The 8781-nt window shown below is 27.4% G+C and overlaps 1 long non-coding RNA gene across 1 annotated transcript; it reads right to left on the bottom strand.

The window, feature by feature from the left end:
• Positions 1-1440: 1440 nt before the first annotated feature.
• On the bottom strand, positions 1441-4052 carry LOC135929163 (uncharacterized). The gene is made up of 3 exons (XR_010572499.1): positions 4001-4052; positions 3881-3941; positions 1441-1545 (listed from the first exon to the last, which is right to left on the bottom strand). It is a non-coding gene; the product is annotated as an uncharacterized LOC135929163 (long non-coding RNA).
• Positions 4053-8781: the final 4729 nt, after the last annotated feature.

Raw genomic sequence — 8781 nt, 5'->3', positions numbered from 1 at the left:
AAAAAGTTTTGGGATTGCTGAAATTTTTATCGGAGCATATTTCAATATAAGAAATGTAAAAATTAAAAGTTATTATTTTTTAAAAAAGTTAAAATTTCTAATTTTTATAAATTATTTCGATTGTTCGTTAATTATTCTCACCCAACACTTACCGAAATATTCATGTTTTTAAAATATAAAATTTTAGTAAATTTTTTATTTTTATGTTATAAAAATAATAACTAGATTGAATATTTTTTTTTTCTATTTTCCTATTATCGTCACATTTTTTTTTCATCCTTAGAACTTTTTTTATCAAAAATTCTAAATGAACAACATACTATTATGGATTAAAAAACAAAAAATAAATAAAACAATGAAAAGAAAAATGTAATCAACAAAAAAAAACACGAAAATAAACAATGAAGAATATATTTTAAAAAAATTTCAAACTTAAATGGACATGTTGTTGCCCCTAGTGTACTGATGAGAAGGGAATTAAGTATATAATATTACGGGATCCGGCTAACTCAGCTGAACTTTGTTCATAATAAATAAAGGAAGGCGTCTAACCAGTAATACCTGATTCCATTCATTATTCCAAGTAGTGTTATTAAACAGCTCGTTTTGAGCCGATTTTTAAAAACGGCTAACTCAATATTTTGGCCAGAAAAATATTAACTAAGCCTCGAGATTTCGATAATATATGTATAGACCTTTATTTCTTCTCTGAGCAATCTTCAGGCTTGTGTAATATTTTTCTAGGTGAAGTATTGAGTTCAGTTTAACATCACCAATTCTAAGTATCCAGGTTGTAAGATAATATTAAGGTAAAGTAGTACAACATAGATATTTAAGTAATAGAAATAAAAGTATCATGATTTAGTTATATAAAGAGTTAAGAGTTTTAATTACAAATTATCAGAAGTAAAAATGGCTAATAAATTTAATTACTACCAAAAGCAAAGATAAAAATTAAGATTAATCAGAAAGTGATTTGCATCCCGTACATATTATACCTTTTTGGTCAATTTATGTGTGCTTTTATAATAGCCAATCACTATATAAAAGGCAGGGATAATTAAATCTATATATTGTACGACCAATCCAAAGGCTTGTAATTTAGCTAACCCACATGGTAACAAATATCTCAATGTATTGAACGATGTTTATATATAAAAAAAACCCTTTGCAACAAAATTTGCATCATCAGCGAAATTAAAAATGAAAGATGACACTTAATATATATTATATTTTATTTCAATCATCACATTTATCATCAACGTAAAGTAGTTTATGAAAGATCTTAATATATTTTGAGTTATGTATTAAACACAACGCTTTCTAATTCTAGAAAATTTAAAAGGAAAAGCCCTTATATTTTATAGTGATAGTTTTTAACCGCAAAAATTTTTTTATAAAATTCGAAAATCTTATACAACAATTTGAGCTTTAATAAAAGTGTGTTCGATCTCATTTATCATCCTGCTGCTGGCGTAACGATAAAGGCGCTTGCTACTACTATGTCTTTCAAAGCAAGTTGATAAGTAGAAACACCTTCTGGACCTAAGATTTATTTTTATCAAAAATAGTTTTCAAATAAAGTTTAATATTATTTGTATGGCAAAATAATATTATTATTTGTGACAATCCTTGAAATTGGAAAATTGATCAGATCAGACATGAGAATTTGTTAAATATATATTATGGAATTATCTGTATAATGATATTTTTTGCCAGGTTGAACTCTTTATATCGTAGCACTTGACGGCAGAGTAGTGGTTATATTTAATGAATAACAACCTTATATTGGTAATCATTAAATATATTAATATTCCGACATTAATTTTAAAAAAATTATTCAAAATGAATGTTAAAACTTATAAATATTAATATCATCTAAAGGGTGTACAAAAAGTTTAATATTAAATTATTTGATATATTTTAAAAGATTGTCTAGAAATATTGATCTAAAAATTGTGATATATAGTATTAAATTAATTCAAATAATATCCGCTGCCCACGATTCGAGTAAAAGGTTTATAAAACATAAATCTATTTTTTAAAAAATTAACACTTGTTTTTATTATAAAATATAACGACGCACGAAAGAATCAGCTGGTCTTTTTTTAAATTTTATTGAGGTAGAGTAGTATTACTTATTAAATAAAATTAACATATACATCTAATAAAAATTTGTGTTTAAAAAAAATATTAAAAATTAAGGTATTTAATAATATAATATATTATTTTTTATTATGATAAAATTTGGATATTTTAATATTCTCAAATGCTATTAATATATAATTAACTCGTTCGCATACACCGAAATGAGTTACTATACTATTTATAAGTGCTGTAAACGTTACCTCCAAAAAGAAACGCGTTACCGTTACTCGTTACATTGGGAAAAAAGAACGCGTTACCCTTACTCGTTACCTTTTTAAAAAAGGAACGCGCGTTACTGACTTTTCAAAAAAGTAACGTATTACTCGTTACTTAAAAAAATTAAATATTATATTCAAAAATATATTTATTTTTTCTTACAATATATAATATAGACAAAACTATAAAAAATAATACATAAAATGATGAAATCTTATTATAAAAATTTTTCATATATAATATATAATCATAAGATAACATTTTTTTGTAAAAATTTTTTATTTATTTTTAGCAATAATTGATTTTCAAAATTTTCATCAGACAAACAAGAGCGCTTAGTGCTCAACACAGCCTTCGCCGTGCTAAACACACGTTCAATTGGAGCAGAGGATGGGAGGGTGGTATTATATTTAATAAATAAAAATTTTAACTCGGGGAATTTATTAAAAATATTTAAAGAAGTATCTTTATTTTGAAAAAAATTTAATAAAACATCTTCACAAGGATTTTCATTAATTTCCTCATCAAAAAAAAATTTATCTTTATCAAAAAAAAAATTTTAATATTTGTTTTGGATAAGGGAATCAGGTCTGCTCTTTCTCTATCAAGATCTTTTCTCAAAATGGAAATAAGATCTTGCATTCTTTGTTTATTCATTTCTGATTTTATCCAGGGCCAATCTAATTTAAAGAGTGGGTGAATCATTGCTGATAGTATATAGGGTTAAATTTTCTTCATCAGAAGAATCAACTATTATAGAGTTTGGCATATATTCTTAAAATAAATTATAATATAGAAAAATAATATTAATATATACTTTGAATTTTGATTGAATATTAGTTAGATTAAAATTTGATTGAAAATAACGAGCGAAAATTTAAATAAGAATGAAAGGAATGGTGGTTGATATGAATTAAAAACTCGGTTTATTATTTATATTAAAAATAAATAAAAGTAATTTTATAGCACAATAAAATATGTTTTTTTTATTAATATTTTTTTAAGAAAAAATTTAAAGTAACGAGTAACGTTTTGCGTTACCGTTACCCAAAAAAAAGAAACGCGTTACCGTTACTCGTTACTTCTAGAAAAAGGTAACGTATGACGTTCCTTTTCTTCAAAAAAAGCGTTACCGTACAGCACTAATTTTAATACAATAAATTTATTTTACTCTTTTTCGGTGCCCGAAATATATATATATATATTCAGATATTATATATGTTTCTGTTGCCAAAATTTTTTAAAATAACTATATTTTATTATAATTTTTATAAAAAGAATTTTTTTTTATTAAACTGGAAATTTGATGGAATTTAAAAAATATAAGATACTTTATTTATTTATCAATTTAGCATCCTTTATTCTTATAATGATTACTAAATACTACAAGATTTTATCAACAAAACTTCTTTTTTTTAATATATTTAAAAGTTAGAAATAAATGAATGAGTTTTTATAAATGGAAATGTGAGATTGTAATAAAAATAATAAAATTTATTTATATAGACAAATATACCTGGAATTGCTTTTCCATAAATTATTGAAGAACAAGTGAGGATTGAAGCAATGAATAATAACTAGGGTCATCAAAATAATTTAGAAAAATAATGAATTTTAAATTATATAAATTCCTTACCATTAAGTATCCTGAATAAATCCGTACCATTATTTTATTGCGTTTTAAGAAGTCTAAAGAATGTAATTTTATATGAAATTATATAAAACTAATTTGAAGAGAATTTACACAATAAAATAATTTTACGTGAAACAAAAAAATCCAAAAAATTTATCTAGTACAATAATTATGCATTTATAAATAATTTAGTGAAAATTAAATGGCATTGACCAGATTGAAGCCTACAAAGAGGGTAGTTGAAAAATATTTTAAAAAATATCCAATATTTTGAGAAAAGATATGATTTCAATGATATTTGATATAATTATAAAAGTTATGATAATAAATGATATATTAAAATTAATTTAAATATATAAATATAGATGATATATTTACAGACTTTGTTATATTTTCAACATTCATAAAAACGGAGAATTTATAAGTAGTATCTCATCAAAAAATAGAAGTTTTCTACCTCTAATCAAGCTATAAATTTTTTAAATATTTGTAATTATGTATTTCGATTCCTTATTCAAATTCCCTAGTAGAGAATATATAGTTTGGCGAAAAAAAGTCGTTCTTCGCTCTCATTTGAAGGAGCTGAATTAATGATAAAATTTTCATATGAATTGTGAAGAATTCGCAAAATTCATTTCTAAAGGTAATATTTAAAATAAGATCTATTTTTCCGAAAAATATGTAAAGATTTATATTTAATTTTTTTATATTTGATTTTATAAATATGAAAATTGTTGAAATAAAGATTGATAAATTTGTAATTGATAAATTAAATTCACCAAAACTTATATAAAATGTTATTGCGTTTGTCCTAAGTAAAAAATACATATAAACTAAAAAAATATCTATACATGTTTCTATGGATAAAACATTTTTTATTTATAATTTTATCCCTTATATTTTAGAACTTTTTTAAGATCCTTCTAATATGTAAAGATGGGCCTTCATTTAATAAAAGAACTGCACCTGATACTTACTTCTTTGCAAGTTTAGTTTATTTTAGGTTGCCAATTTGTCGTGTCTAACAATACTCCCTTTTATTCTTGTTGATTATTTTGTATAACTTATTTAAAAAAAAATACGTGGTTCTCTAATTTTATTCTTTTAATATGATTTTATATTTATTCCAAAAGGACATTACATGGTACTATATTTTTATTATTTAAATATTATCCTATATCTATTCACAGGGATCTTTCCTTTTTTTGAAGTTTACCAGTTGGGCTCCCTGAACAATATTCCATTTTATTTTTGTTGATTATTTTGCAAAATTCATTTTAAAAAAACTATACATGGTTCTTTGTTTTTATTATTTAAATTGAATCGAAGGAAGAATGTATAGTATGATATTTTCATTATTTAACTAAAATTATCTATTCTTAAGAATCTTTAAAGGTTACCTATTGGTTTCCGCACAATATTCCCATCTATTTTATTTTTCACAAATCACGAAAAGACGATACATCATAATCATATGCTATATTGGTATATATTATTGTAGGGTTTTAGCAATTTTTTTTTATTCTAAAATTGTTTATTATGGCAGAGCTTTTTTTTAGAATTTATTTTTTAATGTTTCTGATGTTTTCGGAATCGTATCCCACATTTCATCGCCGAAGAATTAAATTATTCCACTTCTACTTTTTGTAATTTTGCCAGAAGAGCCATTTTAAAAATTATGTTTTTGTAATTTCAATATGATGATATTACCTTATTTATATTGGCTGTAATTTATACTTTTTATAAATATTTCGAATTTTTTTTTATGTATAATTATTTTACAAAAATGGATATATATATATATAACGTCATTCTTGGCAATAAATGAATATGGAATAACCACTTATTTTCAAGCGACCATCTGTAGAATATGTAACCAGGCAGGTATCTATTCTTTATAAAAAAATTTACTTGCTAAATATTAATGTCATCAAAGCTTCTTTTTTTTAGTTCAATCTGATCCGAGAAAATTTTTTCTAATCCATTGGATTTAATTTGATTCTTTTTACAGATTCGAGGATTGAAGGAAATTTTGTGTTATTCTTGAAATAATATTCATATCAGGAAACAAAAAATAATATTAAAAGTAGAGGTCTAAGTTATTCAAAATAAATTTTAAAGTTTTGATAGACGGATACAAGTTCGAGCGGTTTGGGTTCGAGCTTGAATCAAATTTTAAATTAATTATTTTCGGCGAATTTCTATTTACCTCAAAAATAGTCATTTTTTATACAATATTTTCCTTTCAATTCAATTTTCAGAACGAAATACGTTATTATTTTTAAAGTCAGATTATATATGGAGACTATTTTTAAATTAAAAATCTGCAAAGGACAAGATTTCATCTAGGATTGGTTGAATAAAAGATTTCTTTTATTTTATCGTATCAGTATTCACTGTAAAATTTAAAAAATACATTACTCGGCCAATAACGATACTTATATAAATTATTTCTAAAAAAGGGAAACTTCGGAGGACCTTTGTTCTGCAATATGAGCCTTTCTAAGAAAAAAGTCTTAAGGTGTTGATCCTTGGGGAAGAGACTGTGTCAATCACAGTAAACCTGCAGTTTATGTTGATTTATCAAAATATATTAAATGGATTGAAACACATTCAAGAAAATTATAAAATAAATTTGAAATGACCTAAAAAAAATTTAAGTCATTATATTATTCTTTAATCATTTTTAATAGAACTCGTTCAAAAACTAGTCATTTTTTTAAGCAATTTAAATGATTTCACGAAAAAAATATCTTTGTATTTATTTTTCATGAATTTTTTTATATAATAATAGAAGATTGCTAAAAAAAAAAGAAGGTTTTTTAAAAATTATTATTTTAAAAGATTTTTTGATATCTTGAAACCCTCCTCTTTTAAAAGGGGTCCAAGTTTGTGGATCGAATTTACAACCCTTTTAAAATTCTTAGGAAAGCAAAAGCCACCATACCAATTTAATCAAATTTCTCAATATCAAACAATCATTTTATAACTTGCTCATTTTGTTAAATTGCGTTTATTGAAAAAAACTTTATTTTCTTTAAAGAAAATTAATTTCAAATTAATTGTTAGATGTTTCAAAATTTCTTTAAAATGAATATAAGATGGCAGTGCTTGTCCTGAGTCTGGAAAGCGTCCTTCCCCTCCCTTCCAAAATCCCCTCTCCATTTTTTCTACTCACAGTTATACTTCCACCTCATCCAATAACGCCCACATACCAACCACATCAGACACATTCATTTCCCTCCCACCTACCACTCACGTCGACATCATTAACTTTCTAAAATCCGACAAACCTCCCATTATTTCTAGAATTCCCAAAGGCTCTAGAATACAAGTAGCCAAAGCTCTCTCTATCTGTCTTCATTCACTATTAAATAACTTTTCCTCTCTAGATCATTGGCTCAAACTTTTTTCATTTTCTTTCACGACTCTCCAACCTCCCAATCCTGAGATTCACAAATCTTTAACCCAACAAATTAAAGACGCAACCATACACCCCCTCACCCTCACATCCACTTTTTCTCCTTATAATTCTAAAAAACTTTTCAGCCTCCAATTAAAGGCTAAGATAATTTCTAACAAAATAAACAATCTAAACATCAAATCTGCTCTCCGCTTACTAGCATCTGACGACTCAATTGCAACCAGTAATGAGGAGAGCTACAACAAACTTAAACTTAAGCACCCTCCTGGAGGTGACCTCATACCTCCTCCTCCGCCCAACATATTTCCCACTAATTTCACCCCCGTCGAGGTGCGCAAAAGTATCCTATCCTTTCATCACGACTCCTCGCCCGGGTATGATGGGCTTCGCCCCATCTTCCTCCAGGACCTTACATCCCCCCTCATAGTCAGCCAGGTCCCTATTTTACAGAATCTAACAACATTCTGCAACAAAATTGCACATGGACCTGTTCCCGAATCCATCAGGCCACTCCTGTTCGGCGCTAAATTAATCGCACTCGAAAAGCCGAACAAGGACATCCGGCCGATAGCAATCGGGACCGTATTCCGTCGCCTCGTTGCTAAACTCATAGCTTCCAAAATTAAGGACAACGCAGCCTTAATTTTAGCACCCCATCAACTCGGTATTGGCATCCAGGGAGGTTGCGAAATAGCCACACACGCTACTCGCATCCATCTCCAAACCAACCCTAGCGACGAAATCCTCGTCAAAATTGATTTTTCTAACGCCTTCAACTCCATTCGCCGTTCCCACTTTCTTCCACAAATATACCACTCATTTCCCACCTTCTCCCAATTTTTCCACTCCTGCTATTCCAAGCCATCTCATCTCCAATTCAACAACTACTTACTTTCATCATCTGAAGGGATCCAGCAAGGCGATCCTCTAGGCTCGATACTTTTCTGCATTGGAATCAACGAAATGGTCAAAAACATTTCTACCAACTGCAATCTTCCACTCCACACTTGGTACATCGACGACGGAATGTTCTGCGGCTCCCCTCACGAGGTCGCCAAGGCCCTCGCCATCATTAATACACATTCCGTCGCAATTGGACTTTCACTTAACGAACAAAAAACCGAGATCTGTCCACTTCATTGTTCCATCCCATTCACCCATAACTTCCTTACAACCGAGCTATCATCCCTCACTCATCTCGGCTCACCTGTCGGTGGCTTACAATCCATTAATCACTTCTTCTCTAACGCATCATCTAGCTTACTTCATTTCAAAAACATCTCTAAATTTCTCCCTCGCCATCAAGCTTTTTTTCTCCTCAAAGACTTTTACTACATTCCTAAAATTCTTTACGCTCTTC

This window comes from Gordionus sp. m RMFG-2023, chromosome 4 (assembly GCF_954871325.1).
Source record: "Gordionus sp. m RMFG-2023 chromosome 4, tfGorSpeb1-WG-v2, whole genome shotgun sequence".
NCBI classification, from domain to species: Eukaryota; Metazoa; Nematomorpha; class Gordioida; order Chordodea; family Parachordodidae; genus Gordionus; species Gordionus sp. m RMFG-2023.
Note: the sequence above shows the minus strand (reverse complement) of the source record. Positions and strands in the feature narration are given on the sequence as shown.